Source organism: Pseudophryne corroboree, unplaced genomic scaffold, assembly GCF_028390025.1.
Source record: "Pseudophryne corroboree isolate aPseCor3 unplaced genomic scaffold, aPseCor3.hap2 scaffold_541, whole genome shotgun sequence".
Lineage (NCBI taxonomy): Eukaryota > Metazoa > Chordata > Amphibia > Anura > Myobatrachidae > Pseudophryne > Pseudophryne corroboree.
The window spans coordinates 251,428-277,581 of NW_026970142.1; the positions used below are offsets into that span (position 1 = coordinate 251,428).

The following is a 26,154-nucleotide window of genomic DNA, read 5'->3' on the forward strand; positions in this document are numbered from 1 at the left end:
TTGGTGGTTCAATCCCACCCAGGGACGTAATTGACCTTGTCATCAGATTTTGGTGATATTTAAGTAGACAAGTCAAAATTGCAAACCCCCTCTTATGGTGTAGGGTACCTGGCCTTCTCTGATGTAATCAGAGTTAGATTTGATTAAGTGATTTTATAAAAAAAACAGCTAGGAAGCACAATTTAGCAGTGGGTTGCAGAGAAAAAGAAAAATGCTGGCAGAAAAATCCAATTGAGTGATTAAACAGCTCTTCATTTTCTGGCTTTATTTTTATGATAACAAATTTGTTCTCAGAAAAGTGTCCACAAAGCCAAGTATCTGATTAACATCTTTGTAGGGATGGTTTTTCACCTATTACTAAATTAAACTTGCTTCATTGGAAAGGCAGCAAGATGCATCCTCATTTCAATATCTACGGAAATAATACAGGTTGACACCAGGAAACATTAACGCCACTGCATCTTTGCTGTTTTCTCATGTGGAAGTCTGTTTAATATGAAAACAAGGTGATATCTAATTAGCACACAGGTAAGGAATTAAGAAAATCTTTATTTAAGGGTGAAGATGTTTCTCACAAAATCGTTGCCCCAATGCATCATTGAAATTCAAGCTGGAAAGATGATTTTAATATATCACTTGTACATTTTGTATTGCTCTTCTGGTGACAATGTAGTTTGTTTTTGTCAATTACCATTTTAATAATCGGGTAAAGAAAATTAATTGGATTTTTGAAAGAAAACAATACTGTCAATATACTATTAAAACAAATTAAAATGGTAAAAGTTATTGTACTTTAAGTAAAAATAAAAGAGCAAAAATATCAATCCCAGTTTTGGATTACTTTAATTAACAAAAAAAAAATGCATATAGCAGAGGATAGTTTCAATCTGCCTACCTCTGGGTTATGGACCCAGCACTTCCATTACAGTACTCTGCTGCACATGTAAGTGCAAAAGATCCTGAAGCACTCACTCATCATGGGAAAGTACCAATGTGTTTCTTCATTGGTTGATGGAAGAAACATCTTACAAAAACTCTCCACATTATTGACTTTTTAAAATGTTTCTAGGAATCGTTCTAGATGAATGCATATTAGCCTTTGTCAGTATGGACTTTTGCAAAGTGTTGCTGTGGCGCAATCAGTTAGTGTGTAAGGCTATTAACCAAAAGGGTGGTGGTTCAATCCCACCCAGAGACTTAATTGACCTTGTTATCAGATTTTGGTGATCTTTAAGTAGACAAGTCAAAATTTCAAACCCCCTGTTATGGTGTAGGGTACCTGGCCTTCTCTGATGTAATCAGAGTTAGATTTGATTCAGTGATTTTATAAAAACAGCTAGGAAGCACAATTTAGCAGTGGGTTGCAGAGAAAAAGAAATATGCTGGCAGAAAAATCCAATTGAGTGATTAAACAGCTCTTCATTTTCTGGCTTTATTTTATGCTAACAAATTTGTGCTCTGAAAAGTGTCCACAAAGCCAAGTATCTGATTAACACCTTTGTAGGGATGGTTTTTCACCTATTATTAAATTAAACTTGCTTCATTGGTAAGGCAGCAAGTGATGTCATCCAAGCAGTGGGTCAAAGTTGGCTTCAAACCTCGTCTGCTTATGAAAAGAGAAAAGGGGTATGCAGGGCATGGCGGCCTTTTGCGGTGCTTGGATGACCCCTAGTTCGCATTAAATAATGCAGTCGAGTTTCCCACATTTGGGGAAATCACAGGGGTCAGCATACCCAGAATGCAATGAATGAACCGCTCCCTGGGAGAACAGTCTTCATGACCATGGTATCTCCTATGCAAAATAAGTATGATTTGGGATAGGGCTGGGGAGGGCCGCTGCTCAGGCACATCTCTGTCAAGTAAAGGAGATTCAACTGAGGCAGCACAAGGGAACTCTCATCTGGGGACAACAACTGCAGGGAGAACACATATTTTCAGATGAACATGGGAGGGCAGAAGGCTGCCTAATACTGAAGCACCCCCAAACAACAAACCAAATGCAACAACTAGTGCAAGCATTCCTGGGGGAAGGCCTGCAGCAGATGGATTTGCATATGGCGATGTCATCCAAGCAGTGGGTCAAAGTTGGCTTCAACCCTCGTCTGCATATGAAAAGAGAAAAGGGGCGTGCAGGGCATGGCAGCCTTTTGCGGCACTTGGATGACCCCTAGTTCACATTTCTTGCAGCAGCTGGGCACTGTAACAGCTCCAGAGCTGCTCTGTAAGGCAAGTAAAAGGGTGTGGGCCCTGCAGCACTACCTGTAGTTCGCATTGTGCGAGACCCCTAGTTCGCATTAAACACCCCCACCCTCCTTCGGTGTGGGGCTCATGTTGGCCATGCCCCAGCCCCTGAAGCATTCACGCTGATTTCTTGCAGCAGCTGGGCACTGTAACAGCTCAAGAGCTGCTCTGTAAGGCAAGTAAAAGGGTGTGGGCCCTGCAGCACTACCTGTAGTTTGCATTGTGCTTTGGAAGGCACAAAGTAAGCAGACGGGAAGAGAAGTCAGGATAGTGCACAAGGGTATAGACGGGAGGGGCTCAAGAAAAAAGAAGTGGAAACAGACAGCAAACTAGGCTTCCAATGCACAATGCAAACTACAGGTAGTGCTGCAGGGCCCACACCCTTTTACTTGCCTTACAGAGCAGCTCTGGAGCTGTTTAATCACTCAATTGGATTTTTCTGCCAGCATAATTTTTCTCTTACGTCCTAGAGGATGCTGGGGACTCCGTAAGGACCATGGGGGATAGACGGGCTCCGCAGGAGACATGGGCACTTTAAGAAAGACTTTAGATCTGGGTGTGCACTGGCTCCTCCCTCTATGCCCCTCCTCCAGACCTCAGTTTACTACTGTGCCCAGAGGAGACTGGGTGCTTTTCAGGGAGCTCTCCTGAGTTTCCTGACAGAAAGTATATTTGTTAGATTTTTTTATTTTCAGGGAGCCTGCTGGCAACAGACTCCCTGCATCGAGGGGCGGAGGGAAGAGATGCACACCTACTTCTGTGAGTTGATAGGCTCTGCTTCTTAGGCTACTGTACAGCATTAGCTCCAGAGGGATCGGTACGCAGGTCTCACCCTCGCCGTCCGTCCCAGCGCCGCGCCGCCGTCCCCCTCGCAGAGCCGGAAGATAGAAGCCGGGTGAGTATGAGAAGAAAAGAAGACTTCAGAGGCGGCGGAAGACTTCATGATCTTCACTGAGGTAACGCACAGCAGTAAAGCTGTGCTCCATTGCTCCCATACACCTCTCACACGGCAGTCAGTGTAAGGGTGAAGGGCGCAGGGGGGATGCCCTGGGCAGCAATATAGACCTCTCTTTGGCAAAATAAATATATATGCAGCTAGGCACTGTATATATATATAAGAGCCCCCGCCTTTTTTTTACTATATTTGAGCGGGACAGAAGCCCGTCGCTGAGGGGGTGGGGCTTCTCCCTCTGCACTCACCAGCGCCATTTTCTCCACAGCACCGCTGAGGGGAAGCTCCACGGACTCTCCCCTGCTTATACCACGGTAGAAAGAGGGTCTTAAAGAAGAGGGGGGCACATAATTAGGCGCATATATATATGGAAATACAGCGCTACTGGGTAAACATAAAATTATTGTGTTTTTTTCCTGGGTCATATAGCGCTGGGGTGTGTGCTGGCATACTCTCTCTCTCTGTCTCTCCAAAGGGCCTTGTTGGGGAACTGTCCTCAGATAAGAGGATTCCCTGAGTGTATGGTGTGTCGGTACACGTGTGTCGACATGTCTGAGGTAGAAGGCTCTCCTAGAGAGGAGCAGGAGCAAATTAATGTGGTGTCTCCATCGACAACGCCGACACCTGACTGGATGGATATGTGGAATGTTTTAAGTGCTAATGTAAACTTATTACACAAGAGATTAGACAAAGCTGAAGCTAGGGAACAGTCAGGGAGTCAACCCATGCCTGTCCCTATGTCGCAAGGACCTTCGGGGTCTCAAAAGCGCCCACTATCCCAAATAGTTGACACAGATACCGACACGGATTCTGACTCCAGTGTCGACTACGATGATGCAAAGTTACAGCCAAAATTGGCTAAATGTATTCGATATATGATTATTGCACTAAAAGATGTTTTGCACATCACAGAGTCCCCTGTCCCTGACACGAGGGTACACATGTATAAGGGAAAGAAACCTGAGATAACCTTTCCCCCCTCACATGAGTTGAACGAATTATGTGAAAAAGCTTGGGAATCTCCAGACAAAAAGCTGCAGATTCCCAAAAGGATTCTTATGGCGTATCCTTTCCCGCCAATGGACAGGATACGGTGGGAATCCTCCGCTAGGGTGGATAAAGCATTGACACGCTTATCCAAAAAGGTAGCGCTGCCATCCCAGGATACGGCTACCATCAGGGACCCTGCTGACCGCAAGCAGGAGGTTACCCTAAAGTCCATTTACACACATTCTGGTACCTTACTCAGACCGGCAATTGCGTCGGCCGGGGTTGTAGCGCGGTGGCAGCGGAATTGCAGACCCGTCCTCAATTCCTGCTAAAAGTGGAATCATCCTTTCATATGAACCAACCTATTGTGATGCCTGTGGCTACGCGTGACTTGGAGGATTCCGAGTCCCTTGATGTGGTCAGGGCTTTGAAAATTTACGTGGCCAGAACGGCTAGAGTCAGAAAAACAGAAGCACTGTTTGTCCTGTATGCAGCCAACAAGATTGGCACCCCTGCTTCAAAGCAGACTATTGCTCTCTGGATCTGTAACACGATTCAGCAGGCGCATTCTATGGCGGCAAATCCATCTGCGAACTACAGGTAGTGCTGCAGGGCCCACACCCTTTTACTTGCCTTACAGAGCAGCTCTGGAGCTGTTACAGTGCCCAGCTGCTGCAAGAATTCAGCTTGAATGCTTCAGGGGCTGGGGCATAGCCAACATGAGCCCCACACCAAAGGAGGGTGGAGGTGTTTAATGCAAACTAGGGGTCAGCCAAGCGCCGCAAAAGGCCACCATGCCCTGCACGCCCCTTTTCTCTTTTCATATGCAGACGAGGGTTGAAGCCAACTTTGACCAACTGCTTGGATGACATCACCATATGCAAATCCATCTGCGGCAGGCCTTCCCCCAGGAATGCTTGCACTAGTTGTTGCATTTGGTTTGTTGTTTGGGGGTGCTTCAGTATTAGGCAGCCTTCTGCCCTCCCATGTTCATCTGAAAATATATGTTCTCCCTGCAGTTGTTGTCCCAAGATGAGAGTTCCCTTGTGCTGCCTCAGTTGAATCTCCTTTACTTGACAGAGATGTGCATGAGCAGCGGCCCTCCCCAGCCCTATTCCAAATCATACTTATTTTGCATAGGAGATACCATGGTCATGAAGATTTTTCTCCCAGGGTGAGGTTCATTCATTGCATTTTGGGTATGCTGACCCCTGTGATTTCCCCAAATGTGGGAAACTCGACTGCATTATTTGTGGTAGTGGGAGGCTGTGTTTGTGATTTCTTCTGGTCAGCTCTGGTAAAAGTCAGATTTCTTTGTTTCAGATTTTCCTTTAGCCTTGTTCTTCTTTCGAGAGTTCCCTTGTGCTGCCTCAGTTGGATCTCCTTCACTTAACAGGGGGGTGCCCGAGCAGCGACCCTCCCCAGCTCTAGCCCAACTCCTACTTACCTGCCAGGTGAGATACTATGATCATGAAGGTGCTTCTCCCAGGGCAAGGCTCACCCATTGCACTCTGGGTGTGCTGCCCCTGCGATTTCCCCAAATGTGGGAAACTTGACTGCATAATTTGTGTTTCCCCTGGTCGGCTCTCGTATAATTCAGATCTCTTTGTCTCAGATCTCTCTCCAGCCTAGTTTGCTGTCTGTTTCCACTTCTCTTTTCTTCAGCCGCTCCCTTCTATACCCTTGTGCACTATCCTGACTTCTCCTCCAGTCTGCTTACTTTGTGCCTTCCAATGCACAATGCAAACTACAGGTAGTGCTGCAGGGCCCACACCCTTTTACTTGCCTTACAGAGCGTCTCTGGAGCTGTTACAGTGCCCAGCTGCTGCAAGAAATCTGCTTGAATGCTTCAGGGGATGGGACATGGCCAACATGAGCCCCACACCAAAGGAGGGTGGAGCAGAAGGCTGCCTAATACTGAAGCACCCCCAAACAACAAACCAAATGCAACAACTAGTGCAAGCATTCCTGGGGGAAGGCCTGCCGCAGATGGATTTGTGGTGATGTCATCCAAGCAGTTGGTCAAAGGTGGCTTCAACCCTCGTCTGCATATGAAAACAGAAAAGGGGCGTGCAGGGCATGGTGGCCTTTTGCGGCGCTTGACTGACCCCTAGTTTGCATTAAACACCTCCACCCTCCTTCGGTGTGGGGCTCATGTTGGCTATGCCCCAGCCCCTGAAGCATTCAAGCTGATTTCTTGCAGCAGCTGGCCACTGTAACAGCTCCAGAGCTGCTCTGTAAGGCAAGTAAAAGGGTGTGGGCCCTGCAGCACTACCTGTAGTTTGCATTGTGCATTGGAAGGCACAAAGTTAGCAGACGGGAGGAGAAGTCAGGATAGTGCACAAGGGTATAGAAGGGAGCGGCTGAAGAAAAGAGAAGTGGAAACAGACAGCAAACTAGGCTGGAGAGAGACCTGAGACAAAGAGATCTGAATTATACGAGAGCCGACCAGGGGAAACACAAATTATGCAGTCAAGTTTCCCACATTTGGGGAAATCGCAGGAGCAGCACACCCAGAGTACAATGGGTGAGCCTTGCCCTGGGAGAAGCACCTTCATGATCATAGTATCTCACCTGGCAGGTAAGTAGGAGTTGGGCTAGAGCTGGGGAGGGTCGCTGCTCGGGTACCCCCCTGTAAAGTGAAGGAGATCCAATTGAGGCAGCACAAGGGAACTCTCGAAAGAAGAACAAGGCTAAAGGAAAATCTGAGACAAAGAAATCTGACTTTTACCAGAGCTGACCAGAAGAAATCACAAACACAGCCTCCCACTACCACAAATAATGCAGTCAAGTTTCCCACATTTGGGGAAATCACAGGGGTCAGCATACCCAAAATGCAATGAATAAACCTCACCCTGGGAGAAAAATCTTCATGACCATGGTATCTCCTATGCAAAATAAGTATGATTTGGAATAGGGCTGGGGAGGGCCGCTGCTCATGCACATCTCTGTCAAGTAAAGGAGATTTAACTGAGGCAACACAAGGGAACTCTCATCTGGGGACAACAACTGCAGGGAGAACATATATTTTCAGATGAACATGGGAGGGCAGAAGGCTGCCTAATACTGAAGCACCCCCAAACAACAAACCAAATGCAACAACTAGTGCAAGCATTCCTGGGGGAAGGCCTGCCGCAGATGGATTTGCATATGGTGATGTCATCCAAGCAGTGGGTCAAAGTTGGCTTCAACCCTCGTCTGCATATGAAAAGAGAAAAGGGGCGTGCAGGGCATGGTGGCCTTTTGCGGCGCTTGGCTGACCCCTAGTTTGCATTAAACACCTCCACCCTCCTTTGGTGTGGGGCTCATGTTGGCTATGCCCCAGCCCCTGAAGCATTCAAGCTGATTTCTTGCAGCAGCTGGGCACTGTAACAGCTCCAGAGCTGCTCTGTAAGGCAAGTAAAAGGGTGTGGGCCCTGCAGCACTACCTGTAGTTCGCATTGTGCGTTGGAAGGCACAAAGTAAGCAGACAGGAGGAGAAGTCAGGATAGTGCGCAAGGGCATAGAAGGGAGCGGCTCAAGAAAAGAGAAGTGGAAACAGACAGCAAACTAGGCTGGAGAGAGACCTGAGACAAAGAGATCTGAATTATACGAGAGCCGACCAGGGGAAACACAAATTATGCAGTCAAGTTTCCCACATTTGGGGAAATCGCAGGAGCAGCACACCCAGAGCAATGGGTGAGCCTTGCCCTGGGAGAAGCACCTTCATGATCATAGTATCTCACCTGGCAGGTAAGTAGGAGTTGGGCTAGAGCTGGGGAGGGTCGCTGCTCGGGTACCCCCCTGTAAAGTGAAGGAGATCCAACTGAGGCAGCACAAGGGAACTCTCGAAAGAAGAACAAGGCTAGAGGAAAATCTGAGACAAAGAAATCTGACTTTTACCAGAGCTGACCAGAGGAAAGCACAAACACAGTCCCCCACTACCACAAATAATGCAGTCAAGTTTCCCACATTTGGGGAAATCACAGGGGTCAGCATACCCAAAATGCAATGAATGAACCTCACCCTGGGAGAACAATCTTCATGACCATGGTATCTCCTATGCAAAATAAGTATGATTTGGAATAGGGCTGGGGAGGGCCGCTGCTCATGCACATCTCTGTCAAGTAAAGGAGATTCAACTGAGGCAGCACAAGGGAACTCTCATCTGGGGACAACAACTGCAGGGAGAACACATATTTTCAGATGAACATGGGAGGGCAGAAGGCTGCCTAATACTGAAGCACCCCCAAACAACAAACCAAATGCAACAACTAGTGCAAGCATTCCTGGGGGAAGTTCTGCAGAAGACGGATTTGCATACGGTGATGTCATCCAAGCAGTGGGTCAAAGTTGGCTTCAACCCTCATCTGCATATGAAAAGAGAAAAGGGGCGTGCAGGGCATGGCGGCCTTTTGCGGTGCTTGGATGACCCCTAGGTCGCATTAAACACCTCCACCCTCCTTTGGTGTGGGGCTCATGTTGGCCATGCCCCATCCCCTGAAGCATTCAAGCAGATTTCTTGCAGCAGCTGGGCACTGTAACAGCTCCAGAGCTGCTCTGTAAGGCAAGTAAAAGGGTGTGGGCCCTGCAGCACCACCTGTAGTTTGCATTGTGCATTGGAAGGCACAAAGTAAGCAGACGGGAGGAGAAGTCAGGATAGTGCACAAGGGTATAGAAGGGAGCGGCTGAAGAAAAGAGAAGTGGAAACAGACAGCAAACTAGGCTGGAGAGAGACCTGAGACAAAGAGATCTGAATTATACGAGAGCCGACCAGGGGAAACACAAATTATGCAGTCAAGTTTCCCACATTTGGGGAAATCGCAGGGGCAGCACACCCAGAGTGCAATGGGTGAGCCTTGCCCTGGGAGAAGCACCATCATGATCATAGTATCTCACCTGGCAGGTAAGTAGGAGTTGGGCTAGAGCTGGGGAGGGTCTCTGCTCGGGCACCCCCCTGTCAAGTGAAGGAGATCCAACTGAGGCAGCACAAGGGAACTCTCAAAAGAAGAACAAGGCTAGAGGAAGATCTGAAACAAAGAAATCTGACTTTTACCAGAGCTGACCAGAGGAAAACACAAACACAGTCCCCCACTACCACAAATAAAGCAGTCGAGTTTCCCACATTTGGGGAAATCACAGGGGTCAGCATACCCAGAATGCAATGAATGAACCTCACCCTGGGAGAATAATCTTCATGACCATGGTATCTCCTATGCAAAATAAGTATGATTTGGGATAGAGCTGGGGTGGGCCGCTGCTCAGGCACATCTCTGTCAAGTTAAGGAGATTCAACTGAGGCAGCACAAGGGAACTCTCATCTGGGGACAACAACTGCAGGGAGAACACATATTTTCAGATGAACATGGGAGGGCAGAAGGCTGCCTAATACTGAAGCACCCCCAAACAACAAACCAAATGCAACAACTAGTGCAAGCATTCCTGGGGGAAGGCCTGCCGCAGATGGATTTGCATATGGTGATGTCATCCAAGCAGTGGGTCAAAGTTGGCTTCAACCCTCGTCTGCATATGAAAACAGAAAAGGGGCGTGCAGGGCATGGTGGCCTTTTGCGGCGCTTGTCTGACCCCTAGTTTGCATTAAACACCTCCACCCTCCTTCGGTGTGGGGCTCATGTTGGCTATGCCCCAGCCCCTGAAGCATTCAAGCTGATTTCTTGCAGCAGCTGGGCACTGTAACAGCTCCAGAGCTGCTCTGTAAGGCAAGTAAAAGGGTGTGGGCCCTGCAGCACTACCTGTAGTTTGCATTGTGCATTGGAAGGCACAAAGTAAGCAGACGGGAGGAGAAGTCAGGATAGTGCACAAGGGTATAGAAGGGAGCGGCTGAAGAAAAGAGAAGTGGAAACAGACAGCAAACTAGGCTGGAGAGAGACCTGAGACAGAGAGATCTGAATTATACGAGAGCCGACCAGGGGAAACACAAATTATGCAGTCAAGTTTCCCACATTTGGGGAAATTGCAGGAGCAGCACACCCAGAGTACAATGGGTGAGCCTTGCCCAGGGAGAAGCACCTTCATGATCATAGTATCTCACCTGGCAGGTAAGTAGGAGTTGGGCTAGAGCTGGGGAGGGTCGCTGCTCGGGTACCCCCCTGTAAAGTGAAGGAGATCCAACTGAGGCAGCACAAGGGAACTCTCGAAAGAAGAACAAGGCTAAAGGAAAATGTGAGACAAAGAAATCTGACTTTTACCAGAGCTGACCAGAGGAAAGCACAAACACAGTCTCCCACTACCACAAATAATGCAGTCAAGTTTCCCACATTTGGGGAAATCACAGGGGTCAGCATACCCAAAATGCAATGAATGAACCTCACCCTGGGAGAAAAATCTTCATGACCATGGTATCTCCTATGCAAAATAAGCATGATTTGGAATAGGGCTGGGGAGGGCCGCTGCTCATGCACATCTCTGTCAAGTAATGGAGATTCAACTGAGGCAGCACAAGGGAACTCTCATCTTGGGTCAACAACTGCAGGGAGAACACATATTTTCAGATGAACATGGGAGGGCAGAAGGCTGCCTAATACTGAAGCACCCCCAAACAACAAACCAAATGCAACAACTAGTGCAAGCATTCCTGGGGGAAGTTCTGCAGAAGACGGATTTGCATACGGTGATGTCATCCAAGCAGTGGGTCAAAGTTGGCTTCAACCCTCATCTGCATATGAAAAGAGAAAAGGGGCGTGCAGGGCATGGCGGCCTTTTGCGGTGCTTCGATGACCCGTAGTTCGCATTAAACACCTCCACCCTCCTTTGGTGTGGGGCTCATGTTGGCCATGCCCCATCCCCTGAAGCATTCAAGCTGATTTCTTGCAGCAGCTGGGCACTGTAACAGCTCCAGAGCTGCTCTGTAAGGCAAGTAAAAGGGTGTGGGCCCTGCAGCACTACCTGTAGTTTGCATTGTGCATTGGAAGGCACAAAGTAAGCAGACGGGAGGAGAAGTCAGGATAGTGCACAAGGGTATAGAAGGGAGCGGCTGAAGAAAAGAGAAGTGGAAACAGACAGCAAACTAGGCTGGAGAGAGACCTGAGACAAAGAGATCTGAATTATACGAGAGCCGACCAGGGGAAACACAAATTATGCAGTCAAGTTTCCCACATTTGGGGAAATCGCAGGAGCAGCACACCCAGAGTACAATGGGTGAGCCTTGCCCTGGGAGAAGCACCTTCATGATCATAGTATCTCACCTGGCAGGTAAGTAGGAGTTGGGCTAGAGCTGGGGAGGGTCGCTGCTCGGGTACCCCCCTGTAAAGTGAAGGAGATCCAACTGAGGCAGCACAAGGGAACTCTCGAAAGAAGAACAAGGCTAAAGGAAAATCTGAGACAAAGAAATCTGACTTTTACCAGAGCTGACCAGAGGAAAGCACAAACACAGTCTCCCACTACCACAAATAATGCAGTCAAGTTTCCCACATTTGGGGAAATCACAGGGGTCAGCATACCCAAAATGCAATGAATGAACCTCACCCTGGGAGAACAATCTTCATGACCATGGTATCTCCTATGCAAAATAAGTATGATTTGGAATAGGGCTGGGGAGGGCCGCTGCTCATGCACATCTCTGTCAAGTAAAGGAGATTCAACTGAGGCAGCAAAAGGGAACTCTCATCTTGGGACAACAACTGCAGGGAGAACACATATTTTCAGATGAACATGGGAGGGCAGAAGGCTGCCTAATACTGAAGCACCCCCAAACAACAAACCAAATGCAACAACTAGTGCAAGCATTCCTGGGGGAAGGCCTGCCGCAGATGGATTTGCATATGGTGATGTCATCCAAGCAGTGGGTCAAAGTTGGCTTCAACCCTCGTCTGCATATGAAAACAGAAAAGGGGCGTGCAGGGCATGGTGGCCTTTTGCGGCGCTTGTCTGACCCCTAGTTTGCATTAAACACCTCCACCCTCCTTCGGTGTGGGGCTCATGTTGGCTATGCCCCAGCCCCTGAAGCATTCAAGCTGATTTCTTGCAGCAGCTGGGCACTGTAACAGCTGCTCTGTAAGGCAAGTAAAAGGGTGTGGGCCCTGCAGCACTACCTGTAGTTTGCATTGTGCATTGGAAGGCACAAAGTAAGCAGACGGGAGGAGAAGTCAGGATAGTGCACAAGGGTATAGAAGGGAGCGGCTGAAGAAAAGAGAAGTGGAAACAGACAGCAAACTAGGCTGGAGAGAGACCTGAGACAAAGAGATCTGAATTATACGAGAGCCGACCAGGGGAAACACAAATTATGCAGTCAAGTTTCCCACATTTGGGGAAATTGCAGGAGCAGCACACCCAGAGTACAATGGGTGAGCCTTGCCCTGGGAGAAGCACCTTCATGATCATAGTATCTCACCTGGCAGGTAAGTAGGAGTTGGGCTAGAGCTGGGGAGGGTCGCTGCTCGGGTACCCCCCTGTAAAGTGAAGGAGATCCAACTGAGGCAGCACAAGGGAACTCTCGAAAGAAGAACAAGGCTAAAGGAAAATCTGAGACAAAGAAATCTGACTTTTACCAGAGCTGACCAGAGGAAAGCACAAACACAGTCTCCCACTACCACAAATAATGCAGTCAAGTTTCCCACATTTGGGGAAATCACAGGGGTCAGCATACCCAAAATGCAATGAATGAACCTCACCCTGGGAGAAAAATCTTCATGACCATGGTATCTCCTATGCAAAATAAGTATGATTTGGAATAGGGCTGGGGAGGGCCGCTGCTCATGCACATCTCTGTCAAGTAAAGGAGATTCAACTGAGGCAGCACAAGGGAACTCTCATCTTGGGACAACAACTGCAGGGAGAACACATATTTTCAGATGAACATGGGAGGGCAGAAGGCTGCCTAATACTGAAGCACCCCCAAACAACAAACCAAATGCAACAACTAGTGCAAGCATTCCTGGGGGAAGTTCTGCAGAAGACGGATTTGCATACGGTGATGTCATCCAAGCAGTGGGTCAAAGTTGGCTTCAACCCTCATCTGCATATGAAAAGAGAAAAGGGGCGTGCAGGGCATGGCGGCCTTTTGCGGTGCTTGGATGACCCCTAGTTCGCATTAAACACCTCCACCCTCCTTTGGTGTGGGGCTCATGTTGGCCATGCCCCATCCCCTGAAGCATTCAAGCTGATTTCTTGCAGCAGCTGGGCACTGTAACAGCTCCAGAGCTGCTCTGTAAGGCAAGTAAAAGGGTGTGGGCCCTGCAGCACTACCTGTAGTTTGCATTGTGCATTGGAAGGCACAAAGTAAGCAGACGGGAGGAGAAGTCAGGATAGTGCACAAGGGTATAGAAGGGAGCGGCTGAAGAAAAGAGAAGTGGAAATAGACAGCAAACTAGGCTGGAGAGAGACCTGTGACAAAGAGATCTGAATTATACGAGAGCCGACCAGGGGAAACACAAATTATGCAGTCAAGTTTCCCACATTTGGGGAAATCGCAGGAGCAGCACACCCAGAGTACAATGGGTGAGCCTTGCCCTGGGAGAAGCACCTTCATGATCATAGTATCTCACCTGGCAGGTAAGTAGGAGTTGGGCTAGAGCTGGGGAGGGTCGCTGCTCGGGTACCCCCCTGTAAAGTGAAGGAGATCCAACTGAGGCAGCACAAGGGAACTCTCGAAAGAAGAACAAGGCTAAAGGAAAATCTGAGACAAAGAAATCTGACTTTTACCAGAGCTGACCAGAGGAAAGCACAAACACAGTCTCCCACTACCACAAATAATGCAGTCAAGTTTCCCACATTTGGGGAAATCACAGGGGTCAGCATACCCAAAATGCAATGAATGAACCTCACCCTGGGAGAAAAATCTTCATGACCATGGTATCTCCTATGCAAAATAAGTATGATTTGGAATAGGGCTGGGGAGGGCCGCTGCTCATGCACATCTCTGTCAAGTAAAGGAGATTCAACTGAGGCAGCACAAGGGAACTTTCATCTGGGGACAACAACTGCAGGGAGAACACATATTTTCAGATGAACATGGGAGGGCAGAAGGCTGCCTAATACTGAAGCACCCCCAAACAACAAACCAAATGCAACAACTAGTCCAAGCATTCCTGGGGGAAGTTCTGCAGAAGACGGATTTGCATACGGTGATGTCATACAAGCAGTGGGTCAAAGTTGGCTTCAACCCTCATCTGCATATGAAAAGAGAAAAGGGGCGTGCAGGGCATGGCGGCCTTTTGCGGTGCTTGGATGACCCCTAGTTCGCATTAAACACCTCCACCCTCCTTTGGTGTGGGGCTCATGTTGGCCATGCCCCATCCCCTGAAGCATTCAAGCTGATTTCTTGCAGCAGCTGGGCACTGTAACAGCTCCAGAGCTGCTCTGTAAGGCAAGTAAAAGGGTGTGGGCCCTGCAGCACTACCTGTAGTTTGCATTGTGCATTGGAAGGCACAAAGTAAGCAGATGGGAGGAGAAGTCAGGATAGTGCACAAGGGTATAGAAGGGAGCGGCTGAAGAAAAGAGAAGTGGAAACAGACAGCAAACTAGGCTGGAGAGAGACCTGAGACAAAGAGATCTGAATTATACGAGAGCCGACCAGGGGAAACACAAATTATGCAGTCAAGTTTCCCACATTTGGGGAAATCGCAGGGGCAGCACACCCAGAGTGCAATGGGTGAGCCTTGCCCTGGGAGAAGCACCTTCATGATCATAGTATCTCACCTGGCAGGTAAGTAGGAGTTGGGCTAGAGCTGGGGAAAGTCGCTGTTCGGGCACCCCCCTGTCAAGTGAAAGAGATCCAACTGAGGCAGCACAAGGGAACTCTCGAAAGAAGAACAAGGCTAGAGGAAGATCTGAGACAAAGAAATCTGACTTTTTCCAGAGCTGACCAGAGGAAAGCACAAACACAGTCCCCCACTACCACAAATAATGCAGTCGAGTTTCCCACATTTGGGGAAATCACAGGGGTCAGCATACCCAAAATGCAATGAATGAACCTCACCCTGGGAGAACAATCTTCATGACCATGGTATCTCCTATGCAAAATAAGTATGATTTGGGATAGGGCTGGGGAGGGCCGCTGCTCATGCACATCTCTGTCAAGTAAAGGAGATTCAACTGAGGCAGCACAAGGAAACTCTCATCTGGCGACAACAACTGCAGGGAGAACACATATTTTCAGATGAACATGGGAGGGCAGAAGGCTGCCTAATACTGAAGCACCCCCAAACAACAAACCAAATGCAACAACTAGTACAAGCATTCCTGGGGGAAGTTCTGCAGAAGACGGAATTGCATACGGTGATGTCATCCAAGCAGTGGGCCAAAGTTGGCTGGAACCCTCATCTGCATATGAAAAGAGAAAAGGGGTATGCAGGGCATGGCGGCCTTTTGCGGCGCTTGGATGACCCTTAGTTCGCATTAAACACCCCCACCCTCCTTCGGTGTGGGGCTCATGTTGGCCATGCCCCATCCCCTGAAGCATTCAAGCTGATTTCTTGCAGCAGCTTGGCACTGTAACAGCTCCAGAGCTGTTCTGTTAGGCAAGTAAAAGGGTGTGGGCCCTGCAGCACTACCTGTAGTTTGCATTGCGCATTGGAAGGCACAAAGTAAGCAGACAGGAGGAGAAGTCAGGATAGTGCACAAGGGTATAAAAGGGAGCGGCTCAAGAAAAGAGAAGTTGAAACAGACAGCAAACTAGGCTGGAGAGAGACCTGAGACAAAGAGATCTGAATTATACGAGACCTGACCAGGGGAAACACAAATTATGCAGTCAAGTTTCCAACATTTGGGGAAATCGCAGGGGCAGCACACCCAGAGTGCAATGGGTGAGCCTTGCCCTGGGAGAAGCACCTTCATGATCATAGTATCTCACCTGGCAGGTAAGTAGGAGTTGGGCTAGAGCTGGGGAGGGTCGCTGCTCGGGCACCCCCCTGTCAAGTGAAGGAGATCCAACTGAGGCAGCACAAGGAAACTCTCGAAAGAAGAACAAGGCTAGAGGAAGATCTGAGACAAAGAAATTTGACTTTTACCAGAGCTGACCAGAGGAAAACACAAACACAGTCCCCCACTACCAACAAATAAAGCAGTCGCGTTTCCCACATTTGGGGAAATCACAGGGGTCAGCATACCCAGAATGCAATGAATGAACCTCACCCTGGGAGAGTAATCTTCATGACCATGGTATCTCCTATGCAAAATAAGTATGATTTGGGATAGGGCTGGGGAGGGCCGCTGCTCATGCACATCTCTGTCAAGTAAAGGAGATTCAACTGAGGCAGCACAAGGGAACTCTCATCTGGGGACAACAACTGCAGGGAGAACACATATTTTCAGATGAACATGGGAGGGCAGAAGGCTGCCTAATACTGAAGCACCCCCAAACAACAAACCAAATGCAACAACTAGTGCAAGCATTCCTGGGGTAAGTTCTGCAGAAGACGGATTTGCATACGGTGATGTCATCCAAGCAGTGGGTCAAAGTTGGCTTCAACCCTCATCTGCATATGAAAAGAGAAAAGGGGCGTGCAGGGCATGGCGGCCTTTTGCGGTGCTTGGATGACCCCTAGTTCGCATTAAACACCCCCACCCTCCTTTGGTGTGGGGCTCATGTTGGCCATGCCCCATCCCCTGAAGCATTCAAGCTGATTTATTGCAGAAGCTGGGCACTGTAACAGCTCCAGAGCTGCTCTGAACGGCAAGTAAAAGGGTGTGGGCCCTGCAGCACTACCTGTAGTTTACATTGTGCATTGGAAGGCACAAAGTAAGCAGACGGGAGAAGTCAGGATAGTGCGCAAGGGCATAGAAGGGAGCGGCTCAAGAAAAGAGAAGTTGAAACAGACAGCAAACTAGGCTGGAGAGAGACCTGAGACAAAGAGATCTGAATTATACGAGAGCCGACCAGGGGAAACACAAATTATGCAGTCAAGTTTCCCACATTTGGGGAAATCGCAGGAGCAGCACACCCAGAGTGCAATGGGTGAGCCTTGCCCTGGGAGAAGCACCTTCCTGATTATAGTATCTCACCTGGCAGGTAAGTAGGAGTTGGGCTAGAGCTTGGGAGGGTCGCTGCTCGGGCACCCCCCTGTCAAGTGAAGGAGATCCAACTGAGGCAGCACAAGGAAACTCTCGAAAGAAGAACAAGGCTAGAGGAAGATCTGAGACAAAGAAATCTGACTTTTACCAGAGCTGACCAGAGGAAAGCACAAACACAGTCCCCCACTACCACAAATAATGCAGTCGAGTTTCCCAAATTTGGGGAAATCACAGGGGTCAGCATACCCAGAATGCAATGAATGAACCTCACCCTGGGAGAACAATCTTCATGACCATGGTATCTCCTATGCAAAATAAGTATGATTTGGGATAGGGCTGGGGAGGGCCGCTGCTCAGGCACATCTCTGTCAAGTAAAGGAGATTCAACTGAGGCAGCACAAGGGAACTCTCATCTGGGGACAACAACTGCAGGGAGAACACATATTTTCAGATGAACATGGGAGGACAGAAGGCTGCCTAATACTGAAGCACCCCCAAACAACAAACCAAATGCAACAACTAGTAAAAGCATTCCTGGGTGAAGGTCTGCAGAAGACGGATTTGCATACGGTGATGTCATCCAAGCAGTGGGCCAAAGTTGGCTGGAACCCTCATCTGCATATGAAAAGAGAAAAGGGTTATGCAGGGCATGGCGGCCTTTTGCGGCGCTTGGATGACCCCTAGTTCGCATTAAACACCTCCACCCTCCTTCGGTGTGGGGCTCATGTTGGCTATGCCCCAGCCCCTGAAGCATTCAAGCTGATTTCTTGCAGCAGCTGGGCACTGTAACAGCTCCAGAGCTGCTCTGTAAGGCAACTAAAAGGGTGTGGGCCCTGCAGCACTACCTGTAGTTCGCATTGTGCGTAGGAAGGCACAAAGTAAGCAGACGGGAGAAGTCAGGATAGTGCGCAAGGGCATAGAAGGGAGCGGCTCAAGAAAAGAGAAGTGGAAACAGACAGCAAACTAGGCTGGAGAGAGACCTGAGACAAAGAGATCTGAATTATACGAGAGCCGACCAGGGGAAACACAAATTATGCAGTCAAGTTTCCCACATTTGGGGAAATCGCAGGGGCAGCACACCCAGAGTGCAATGGGTGAGCCTTGCCCTGGGAGAAGCACCTTCATGATCATAGTATCTCACCTGGCAGGTAAGTAGGAGTTGGGCAAGAGCTGGGGAGGGTCGCTGCTCGGGCACCCCCCTGTCAAGTGAAGGAGATCCAACTGAGGCAGCACAAAGGAACTCTCGAAAGAAGAACAAGGCTAGAGGAAGATCTGAGACAAAGAAATCTGACTTTTACCAGAGCTGACCAGAAGAAAGCACAAACACAGTCCCCCCACTACCAACAAATAAAGCAGTCGCGTTTCCCACATTTGGGGAAATCACAGGGGTCAGCATACTCAGAATGCAATGAATGAACCTCACCCTGGGAGAGTAATCTTCATGACCATGGTATCTCCTATGCAAAATAAGTATGATTTGGGATAGGGCTGGGGAGGGCCGCTGCTCATGCACATCTCTGTCAAGTAAAGGAGATTCAACTGAGGCAGCACAAGGGAACTCTCATCTGGGGACAACAACTGCAGGGAGAACACATATTTTCAGATGAACATGGGAGGGCAGAAGGCTGCCTAATACTGAAGCACCCCCAAACAACAAACCAAATGCAACAACTAGTGCAAGCATTCCTGGGGGAAGGCCTGCAGCAGATGGATTTGCATACGGTGATGTCATCCAAGCAGTGGGTCAAAGTTGGCTTCAACCCTCGTCTGCATATGAAAAGAGAAAAGGGGCGTGCAGGGCATGGCGGCCTTTTGCGACGCTTGGATGACCCCTAGTTCGCATTAAACACCTCCACCCTCCTTCGGTGTGGGGCTCATGTTGGCTATGCCCCAGCCCCTGAAGCATTCAAGCTGATTTCTTGCAGCAGCTGGGCACTGTAACAGCTCCAGAGCTGCTCTGTACGGCAAGTAAAAGGGTGTGGGCCCTGCAGCACTACCTGTAGTTTGCATTGTGCATTGGAAGGCACAAAGAAAGCAGACAGGAGGAGAAGTCAGGATAGTGCACAAGGGTATAAAAGGGAGGGGCTCATGAAAAAAGAAGTGGAAACAGACAGCAAATTAGGCTGGAGAGAGACCTGAGACAAAGAGATCTGAATTATACGAGAGCCGACCAGGGGAAACACAAATTATGCAGTCAAGCTTCCCACATTTGGGGAAATCAGAGTGCAATGGGTGAGCCTTGCCCTGGGAGAAGCACCTTCATGATCATAGTATCTCACCTGGCAGGTAAGTAGGAGTTGGGCTAGAGCTGGGGAGGGTCGCTGCTCGGGCACCCCCCTGTCAAGTGAAAGAGATCCAACTGAGGCAGCACAAGGGAACTCTCGAAAGAAGAACAAGGCTAGAGGAAGATCTGAGACAAATAAATCTGACTTTTACCAGAGCTGACCAGAGGAAAGCACAAACACAGTCCCCCACTACCACAAATAATGCAGTCGAGTTTCCCACATTTGGGGAAATCACAGGGGTCAGCATACCCAGAATACAATGAATGAACCTCACCCTGGGAGAACAATCTTCATGACCATGGTATCTCCTATGCAAAATAAGTATGATTTGGGATAGGGCTGGGGAGGGCCGCTGCTCAGGCACATCTCTGTCAAGTAAAGGAGATTCAACTGAGGCAGCACAAGGGAACTCTCATCTGGGGACAACAACTGCAGGGAGAACACATATTTTCAGATGAACATGGGAGGGCAGAAGGCTGCTTAATACTGAAGCACCCCCAAACAACAAACCAAATGCAACAACTAGTGCAAGCATTCCTGGGGGAAGGCCTGCAGCAGATGGATTTGCATACGGTGATGTCATCCAAGCAGTGGGTCAAAGTTGGCTTCAACCCTCGTCTGCATATGAAAAGAGAAAAGGGGCGTGCAGGGCATGGCGGCCTTTTGCGACGCTTGGATGACCCCTAGTTCGCATTAAACACCTCCACCCTCCTTCGGTGTGGGGCTCATGTTGGCTATGCCCCAGCCCCTGAAGCATTCAAGCTGATTTCTTGCAGCAGCTGGGCACTGTAACAGCTCCAGAGCTGCTCTGTACGGCAAGTAAAAGGGTGTGGGCCCTGCAGCACTACCTGTAGTTTGCATTGTGCATTGGAAGGCACAAAGAAAGCAGACAGGAGGAGAAGTCAGGATAGTGCACAAGGGTATAAAAGGGAGGGGCTCATGAAAAAAGAAGTGGAAACAGACAGCAAATTAGGCTGGAGAGAGACCTGAGACAAAGAGATCTGAATTATACGAGAGCCGACCAGGGGAAACACAAATTATGCAGTCAAGCTTCCCACATTTGGGGAAATCAGAGTGCAATGGGTGAGCCTTGCCCTGGGAGAAGCACCTTCATGATCATAGTATCTCACCTGGCAGGTAAGTAGGAGTTGGGCTAGAGCTGGGGAGGGTCGCTGCTCGGGCACCCCCCTGTCAAGTGAAAGAGATCCAACTGAGGCAGCACAAGGGAACTCTCGAAAGAAGAACAAGGCTAGAGGAAGATCTGAGACAAATAAATCTGACTTTTACCAGAGCTGACCAGAGGAAAGCACAAACACAGTCCCCCACTACCACAAATAATGCAGTCGAGTTTCCCACATTTGGGGAAATCACAGGGGTCAGCATACCCAGAATACAATGAATGAACCTCACCCTGGGAGAACAATCTTCATGACCATGGTATCTCCTATGCAAAATAAGTATGATTTGGGATAGGGCTGGGGAGGGCCGCTGCTCAGGCACATCTCTGTCAAGTAAAGGAGATTCAACTGAGGCAGCACAAGGGAACTCTCATCTGGGGACAACAACTGCAGGGAGAACACATATTTTCAGATGAACATGGGAGGGCAGAAGGCTGCTTAATACTGAAGCACCCCCAAACAACAAACCAAATGCAACAACTAGTGCAAGCATTCCTGGGGGAAGGCCTGCAGCAGATGGATTTGCATACGGTGATGTCATCCAAGCAGTGGGTCAAAGTTGGCTTCAACCCTCGTCTGCATATGAAAAGAGAAAAGGGGCGTGCAGGGCATGGCGGCCTTTTGCGGCGCTTGGATGACCCCTAGTTCACATTAAACACCTCCACCCTCCTTCGGTGTGGGGCTCATGTTGGCTATGCCCCAGCCCCTGAAGCATTCAAGCTGATTTCTTGCAGCAGCTGGGCACTGTAACAGCTCCAGAGCTGCTCTGTACGGCAAGTAAAAGGGTGTGGGCCCTGCAGCACTACCTGTAGTTTGCATTGTGCATTGGAAGGCACAAAGTAAGCAGACAGGAGGAGAAGTCAGGATAGTGCACAAGGGTATTAAAGGGAGGGGCTCATGAAAAAAGAAGTGGAAACAGACAGCAAACTAGGCTGGAGAGAGACCTGAGACAAAGAGATCTGAATTATACGAGAGCTGACCAGGGGAAACACAAATTATGCAGTCAAGCTTCCCACATTTGGGGAAATCGCAGGGGCACCACACCCAGAGTGCAATGGGTGAGCCTTGCCCTGGGAGAAGCACCTTCATGATCAAAGTATCTCACCTGGCAGGTAAGTAGGAGTTGGGCTAGAGCTGAGGAGGGTCGCTGCTCTGGCACCCCCCTGTCAAGTGAAAGAGATCCAACTGAGGCAGCACAAGGGAACTCTCGAAAGAAGAACAAGGCTAGAGGAAGATCTGAGACAAATAAATCTGACTTTTACCAGAGCTGTCCAGAGGAAAGCACAAACACAGTCCCCCACTACCACAAATAATGCAGTCGAGTTTCCCACATTTGGGGAAATCACAGGGGTCAGCATACCCAGAATGCAATGAATGAACCTCACCCTGGGAGAACAATCTTCATGACCATGGTATCGCCTATGCAAAATAAGTATGATTTTGGATAGGGCTGGGGAGGGCCGCTGCTCAGGCACATCTCTGTCAAGTAAAGGAGATTCAACTGAGGCAGCACAAGGGAACTCTCATCTGGGGACAACAACTGCAGGGAGAACACATATTTCCAGATAAACATGGGAGGGCAGAAGGCTGCCTAATACTGAAGCACCCCCAAACAACAAACCAAATGCAACAACTAGTACAAGCATTCCTGGGGGAAGGCCTGCAGCAGATGGATTTGCATATGGTGATGTCATCCAAGCAGTGGGTCAAAGTTGGCTTCAACCCTCGTCTGCATATGAAAAGAGAAAAGGGGCGTGCAGGGCATGGCGGCCTTTTGCGGCGCTTGGATGACCCCTAGTTCGCATTAAACACCTCCACCCTCCTTCGGTGTGGGGCTCATGTTGGCTATGCCCCAGCCCCTGAAGCATTCAAGCTGATTTCTTGCAGCAGCTGGGCACTGTAACAGCTCCAGAGCTGCTCTGAACGGCAAGTAAAAGGGTGTGGGCCCTGCAGCACTACCTGTAGTTTGCATTGTGCATTGGAAGGCACAAAGTAAGCAGACGGGAGAAGTCAGGATAGTGCGCAAGGGCATAGAAGGGAGCGGCTCAAGAAAAGAGAAGTTGAAACAGACAGCAAACTAGGCTGGAGAGAGACCTGAGACAAAGAGATCTGAATTATATGAGAGCCGACCAGGGGAAACACAAATTATGCAGTCAAGTTTCCCACATTTGGGGAAATCGCAGGAGCAGCACACCCAGAGTGCAATGGGTGAGCCTTGCCCTGGGAGAAGCACCTACATGATCATAGTATCTCACCTGCCAGGTAAGTAGAAGTTGGGCTAGAGCTGGGGAGGGTCGCTGCTCGGGTACCCCCCTGTCAAGTGAAGGAGATCCAACTGAGGCAGCACAAGGGAACTCTCGAAAGAAGAACAAGGCTAGAGGAAGATCTGAGACAAATAAATCTGACTTTTACCAGAGCTGACCAGAGGAAAGCACAAACACAGTCCCCCACTACCACAAATAATGCAGTCGAGTTTCCCACATTTGGGGAAATCACAGGGGTCAGCATACCCAGAATGCAATGAATGAACCTCACCCTGGGAGAACAATCTTCATGACCATGGTATCTCCTATGCAAAATAAGTATGATTTGGGATAGGGCTGGGGAGGGCCGCTGCTCAGGCACATCTCTGTCAAGTAAAGGAGATTCAACTGAGGCAGCACAAGGGAACTCTCATCTGGGGACAACAACTGCAGGGAGAACACAAATTTTCAGATGAACATGGGAGGGCAGAAGGCTGCCTAATAATGAAGCACCCCCAAACAACAAACCAAATGCAACAACTAGTGCAAGCATTCCTGGGGGAAGGCCTGCAGCAGATGGATTTGCATACGGTGATGTCATCCAAGCAGTGGGTCAAACAACAAACCAAATGCAACAACTAGTGCAAGCATTCCTGGGGGAAGGCCTGCAGCAGATGGATTTGCATACGGTGATGTCATCCAAGCAGTGGGTCAAAGTTGGCTTCAACCCTCGTCTGCATATGAAAAGAGAAAAGGGGCGTGCAGGGCATGGCGGCCTTTTGCGGCGCTTGGATGACCCCTAGTTCGCATTAAACACCTCCACCCTCCTTCGGTGTGGGGCTCATGTTGGCTATGCCCCAGCCCCTGAAGCATTCAAGCTGATTTCTTGCAGCAGCTGGGCACTGTAACAGCTCCAGAGCTGCTCTGTACGGCAAGTAAAAGGGTGTGGGCCCTGCAGCACTACCTGTAGTTTGCATTGTGCATTGGAAGGCACAAAGTAAGCAGGCAAGGTCCAGAGAACAGTTAGAGGTCGGAGTAGCACTATCTCAAGTAGTACTACGACAGCACGGATGGATTCTAAATATTCCAAAATCGCAGCTGATTCCGACGACACGTCTGCTGTTCCTAGGGATGATTCTGGACACAGTACAGAAAAAGGTGTTTCTCCCGGAGGAGAAAGCCAAGGAGTTATCCGACATAGTCAGGAACCTCCTAAGACCAGGCCAAGTGTCAGTACAATGCACAATGGTCCTGGGAAAGATGGTGGCTTCTTACGAAGCGATTCCATTCGGCAGATTCCATGCAAGAACTTTTCAGTGGGATCTGCTGGACAAATGGTCCGGATCGCATCTTCAAATGCATCAGCGGATAACCCTGTCTCCAAGGACAAGGATGTCTCTCCTGTGGTGGTTACAGAGTGCTCATCTCCTAGAGGGCCGCAGATTCGGCATTCAGGATTGGGTCCTGGTGACCACGGATGCCAGCCTGAGAGGCTGGGGAGCAGTCACACAGGGAAGAAATTTCCTGGGCTTGTGGTCAAGCATGGAAACGTCACTTCACATAAATATCCTGGAACTAAGGGCCATTTACAATGCCCTAAGTCAGGCAAGACCTCTGCTTCAGGGTCAGCCGGTGTTGATCCAGTCGGACAACATCACGGCAGTCGCCCACGTAAACAGACAGGGCGGCACAAGAAGCAGGAGGGCAATGATGGAAGTGGCAAGGATTCTTCGCTGGGCGGAGAATCATGTGATAGCACTGTCAGCAGTGTTCATTCCGGGAGTGGACAACTGGGAAGCAGACTTCCTCAGCAGACACGATCTTCACCCGGGGGAGTGGGGACTTCACCCAGAAGTCTTCCACATGATTGTGAACCGTTGGGAAAAACCAAAGGGTGGACATGATGGCGTCCCGCCTCAACAAAAAGCTGGATAGATATTGCGCCAGGTCAAGGGACCCTCAGGCAATAGCTGTGGACTCTCTGGTAACACCGTGGGTGTACCAGTCAGTGTATGTGTTCCCTCCTCTTCCTCTCATACCAAAAGTACTGAGAATCATAAGAAGGAGAGGAGTAAAGACTATACTCGTGGCTCCGGATTGGCCAAGAAGGACTTGGTACCCGGAAATTCAAGAGATGCTCACGGAAGACCCGTGGCCTCTACCTCTAAGAAAGGACCTGCTCCAGCAGGGACCATGTCTGTTCCAAGACTTACCGCGGCTGCGTTTGACGGCATGGCGGTTGAACGCCGGATCCTGAAGGAAAAAGGCATTCCGGATGAAGTCATCCCTACCCTGATCAAAGCCAGGAAGGATGTAACCATACAACATTATCACCGTATTTGGCGTAAATATGTTGCGTGGTGCGAGGCCAGGAAGGCCCCTACAGAGGAATTTCAACTGGGTCGTTTCCTGCATTTCCTGCAAACAGGACTGTCTATGGGCCTCAAATTAGGGTCCATTAAGGTTCAAATTTCGGCCCTGTCAATATTCTTCCAAAAAGAACTGGCTTCTGTTCCTGAAGTTCAGACGTTTGTCAAGGGAGTACTGCATATACAGCCTCCTTTTGTGCCTCCAGTGGCACCTTGGGATCTCAATGTAGTTTTGGGATTCCTAAAATCACATTGGTTTGAACCACTCACCACTGTGGACTTAAAATATCTCACATGGAAAGTGGTAATGCTGTTAGCCCTGGCTTCAGCCAGGCGTGTCTCAGAATTGACCAAAACAAAAAACTGCAACAAACGAGCGCCTAATCATCAAAATAAAAAGTGAAAACCAATACGTGTTTCATAGAATTAAATAATCACAATTTTATGTTCCTGATAGTCTGCGCTTGCCGGAATACTATGTGTAGTATTGTGGTGATAGCATAGAAAAAGAACAAACGGCTGCGCTGAATATCAGGAACGAAACATGATGTACAGAGAGCCAACGTAAAAAATAACAATGTTTATTAATAAAACATATAAAAAGATTAATTGTCAAATAACCGGTGAAAAATATATACAAATATATATAAGAACAGTCACTAGACGTGAACTAGTGGTATATTGTAATGACTCAGCTTATTGGGGTGAAAAGTTCAGTGATTCACTTGTTAGATAGTTGATAAATACCAGGTGTGTTGGTAGGATCCTAATGAATAAAAAAGTCCCTCAGTTGAAATTGATATTCAATACCTTTCCAAAATGGGCTGGTAAGAGCCGAGCGTCCTCGGCTTCAATGTCCTGCAATGCCCATATACGCTGTGCAGCGGAAAGGAATGGACCGTCTCTCTCACAACCCGGTCGTGGCGGCGTGTGCGCTGAAGCCGCTGA

The 26,154-nt window shown here is 49.0% G+C and overlaps 29 non-coding genes and 2 pseudogenes across 29 annotated transcripts; 2 read left to right on the forward strand and 29 right to left on the reverse strand.

Moving 5' to 3' along the window:
- Positions 1–1,630: 1,630 nt before the first annotated feature.
- On the reverse strand, positions 1,631–1,809 carry LOC135032254 (U1 spliceosomal RNA; annotated as a pseudogene).
- Positions 1,810–5,306: 3,497 nt separating this feature from the next.
- LOC135032162 (U1 spliceosomal RNA) lies at positions 5,307–5,470 on the forward strand. The gene has a single exon (XR_010227716.1). It is a non-coding gene; the product is annotated as a U1 spliceosomal RNA (small nuclear RNA).
- Positions 5,471–5,622: 152 nt separating this feature from the next.
- Positions 5,623–5,785, forward strand: LOC135032177 (U1 spliceosomal RNA). Its single transcript, XR_010227730.1, has one exon. It is a non-coding gene; the product is annotated as a U1 spliceosomal RNA (small nuclear RNA).
- An 824-nt stretch (positions 5,786–6,609) lies between these two features.
- LOC135032202 (U1 spliceosomal RNA) lies at positions 6,610–6,772 on the reverse strand. The gene has a single exon (XR_010227752.1). It is a non-coding gene; the product is annotated as a U1 spliceosomal RNA (small nuclear RNA).
- A 152-nt stretch (positions 6,773–6,924) lies between these two features.
- On the reverse strand, positions 6,925–7,088 carry LOC135032161 (U1 spliceosomal RNA). The gene has a single exon (XR_010227715.1). It is a non-coding gene; the product is annotated as a U1 spliceosomal RNA (small nuclear RNA).
- A 674-nt stretch (positions 7,089–7,762) lies between these two features.
- On the reverse strand, positions 7,763–7,923 carry LOC135032243 (U1 spliceosomal RNA). Its single transcript, XR_010227789.1, has one exon. It is a non-coding gene; the product is annotated as a U1 spliceosomal RNA (small nuclear RNA).
- A 152-nt stretch (positions 7,924–8,075) lies between these two features.
- Positions 8,076–8,239, reverse strand: LOC135032325 (U1 spliceosomal RNA). Its single transcript, XR_010227867.1, has one exon. It is a non-coding gene; the product is annotated as a U1 spliceosomal RNA (small nuclear RNA).
- Positions 8,240–8,913: 674 nt separating this feature from the next.
- Positions 8,914–9,076, reverse strand: LOC135032200 (U1 spliceosomal RNA). Its single transcript, XR_010227751.1, has one exon. It is a non-coding gene; the product is annotated as a U1 spliceosomal RNA (small nuclear RNA).
- A 152-nt stretch (positions 9,077–9,228) lies between these two features.
- LOC135032140 (U1 spliceosomal RNA) lies at positions 9,229–9,392 on the reverse strand. The gene has a single exon (XR_010227695.1). It is a non-coding gene; the product is annotated as a U1 spliceosomal RNA (small nuclear RNA).
- A 674-nt stretch (positions 9,393–10,066) lies between these two features.
- On the reverse strand, positions 10,067–10,229 carry LOC135032188 (U1 spliceosomal RNA). The gene has a single exon (XR_010227741.1). It is a non-coding gene; the product is annotated as a U1 spliceosomal RNA (small nuclear RNA).
- Positions 10,230–10,381: 152 nt separating this feature from the next.
- On the reverse strand, positions 10,382–10,545 carry LOC135032164 (U1 spliceosomal RNA). The gene has a single exon (XR_010227718.1). It is a non-coding gene; the product is annotated as a U1 spliceosomal RNA (small nuclear RNA).
- Positions 10,546–11,219: 674 nt separating this feature from the next.
- LOC135032203 (U1 spliceosomal RNA) lies at positions 11,220–11,382 on the reverse strand. The gene has a single exon (XR_010227753.1). It is a non-coding gene; the product is annotated as a U1 spliceosomal RNA (small nuclear RNA).
- Positions 11,383–11,534: 152 nt separating this feature from the next.
- LOC135032138 (U1 spliceosomal RNA) lies at positions 11,535–11,698 on the reverse strand. The gene has a single exon (XR_010227693.1). It is a non-coding gene; the product is annotated as a U1 spliceosomal RNA (small nuclear RNA).
- A 666-nt stretch (positions 11,699–12,364) lies between these two features.
- Positions 12,365–12,527, reverse strand: LOC135032192 (U1 spliceosomal RNA). Its single transcript, XR_010227745.1, has one exon. It is a non-coding gene; the product is annotated as a U1 spliceosomal RNA (small nuclear RNA).
- A 152-nt stretch (positions 12,528–12,679) lies between these two features.
- Positions 12,680–12,843, reverse strand: LOC135032152 (U1 spliceosomal RNA). Its single transcript, XR_010227706.1, has one exon. It is a non-coding gene; the product is annotated as a U1 spliceosomal RNA (small nuclear RNA).
- A 674-nt stretch (positions 12,844–13,517) lies between these two features.
- Positions 13,518–13,680, reverse strand: LOC135032205 (U1 spliceosomal RNA). Its single transcript, XR_010227755.1, has one exon. It is a non-coding gene; the product is annotated as a U1 spliceosomal RNA (small nuclear RNA).
- Positions 13,681–13,832: 152 nt separating this feature from the next.
- Positions 13,833–13,996, reverse strand: LOC135032153 (U1 spliceosomal RNA). Its single transcript, XR_010227707.1, has one exon. It is a non-coding gene; the product is annotated as a U1 spliceosomal RNA (small nuclear RNA).
- Positions 13,997–14,670: 674 nt separating this feature from the next.
- Positions 14,671–14,833, reverse strand: LOC135032178 (U1 spliceosomal RNA). Its single transcript, XR_010227731.1, has one exon. It is a non-coding gene; the product is annotated as a U1 spliceosomal RNA (small nuclear RNA).
- Positions 14,834–14,985: 152 nt separating this feature from the next.
- On the reverse strand, positions 14,986–15,149 carry LOC135032341 (U1 spliceosomal RNA). The gene has a single exon (XR_010227883.1). It is a non-coding gene; the product is annotated as a U1 spliceosomal RNA (small nuclear RNA).
- A 674-nt stretch (positions 15,150–15,823) lies between these two features.
- Positions 15,824–15,986, reverse strand: LOC135032222 (U1 spliceosomal RNA). Its single transcript, XR_010227771.1, has one exon. It is a non-coding gene; the product is annotated as a U1 spliceosomal RNA (small nuclear RNA).
- A 152-nt stretch (positions 15,987–16,138) lies between these two features.
- LOC135032189 (U1 spliceosomal RNA) lies at positions 16,139–16,303 on the reverse strand. The gene has a single exon (XR_010227742.1). It is a non-coding gene; the product is annotated as a U1 spliceosomal RNA (small nuclear RNA).
- Positions 16,304–16,974: 671 nt separating this feature from the next.
- Positions 16,975–17,137, reverse strand: LOC135032208 (U1 spliceosomal RNA). The gene has a single exon (XR_010227758.1). It is a non-coding gene; the product is annotated as a U1 spliceosomal RNA (small nuclear RNA).
- Positions 17,138–17,289: 152 nt separating this feature from the next.
- On the reverse strand, positions 17,290–17,453 carry LOC135032318 (U1 spliceosomal RNA). Its single transcript, XR_010227860.1, has one exon. It is a non-coding gene; the product is annotated as a U1 spliceosomal RNA (small nuclear RNA).
- A 671-nt stretch (positions 17,454–18,124) lies between these two features.
- On the reverse strand, positions 18,125–18,287 carry LOC135032179 (U1 spliceosomal RNA). The gene has a single exon (XR_010227732.1). It is a non-coding gene; the product is annotated as a U1 spliceosomal RNA (small nuclear RNA).
- Positions 18,288–18,439: 152 nt separating this feature from the next.
- LOC135032174 (U1 spliceosomal RNA) lies at positions 18,440–18,605 on the reverse strand. Its single transcript, XR_010227727.1, has one exon. It is a non-coding gene; the product is annotated as a U1 spliceosomal RNA (small nuclear RNA).
- Positions 18,606–19,577: 972 nt separating this feature from the next.
- LOC135032320 (U1 spliceosomal RNA) lies at positions 19,578–19,741 on the reverse strand. Its single transcript, XR_010227862.1, has one exon. It is a non-coding gene; the product is annotated as a U1 spliceosomal RNA (small nuclear RNA).
- Positions 19,742–20,713: 972 nt separating this feature from the next.
- LOC135032321 (U1 spliceosomal RNA) lies at positions 20,714–20,877 on the reverse strand. The gene has a single exon (XR_010227863.1). It is a non-coding gene; the product is annotated as a U1 spliceosomal RNA (small nuclear RNA).
- A 674-nt stretch (positions 20,878–21,551) lies between these two features.
- On the reverse strand, positions 21,552–21,714 carry LOC135032244 (U1 spliceosomal RNA). Its single transcript, XR_010227790.1, has one exon. It is a non-coding gene; the product is annotated as a U1 spliceosomal RNA (small nuclear RNA).
- Positions 21,715–21,866: 152 nt separating this feature from the next.
- On the reverse strand, positions 21,867–22,030 carry LOC135032130 (U1 spliceosomal RNA). Its single transcript, XR_010227685.1, has one exon. It is a non-coding gene; the product is annotated as a U1 spliceosomal RNA (small nuclear RNA).
- A 692-nt stretch (positions 22,031–22,722) lies between these two features.
- Positions 22,723–22,864, reverse strand: LOC135032173 (U1 spliceosomal RNA; annotated as a pseudogene).
- Positions 22,865–23,016: 152 nt separating this feature from the next.
- LOC135032216 (U1 spliceosomal RNA) lies at positions 23,017–23,180 on the reverse strand. Its single transcript, XR_010227765.1, has one exon. It is a non-coding gene; the product is annotated as a U1 spliceosomal RNA (small nuclear RNA).
- Between the last annotated feature and the right edge of the window lie 2,974 nt (positions 23,181–26,154).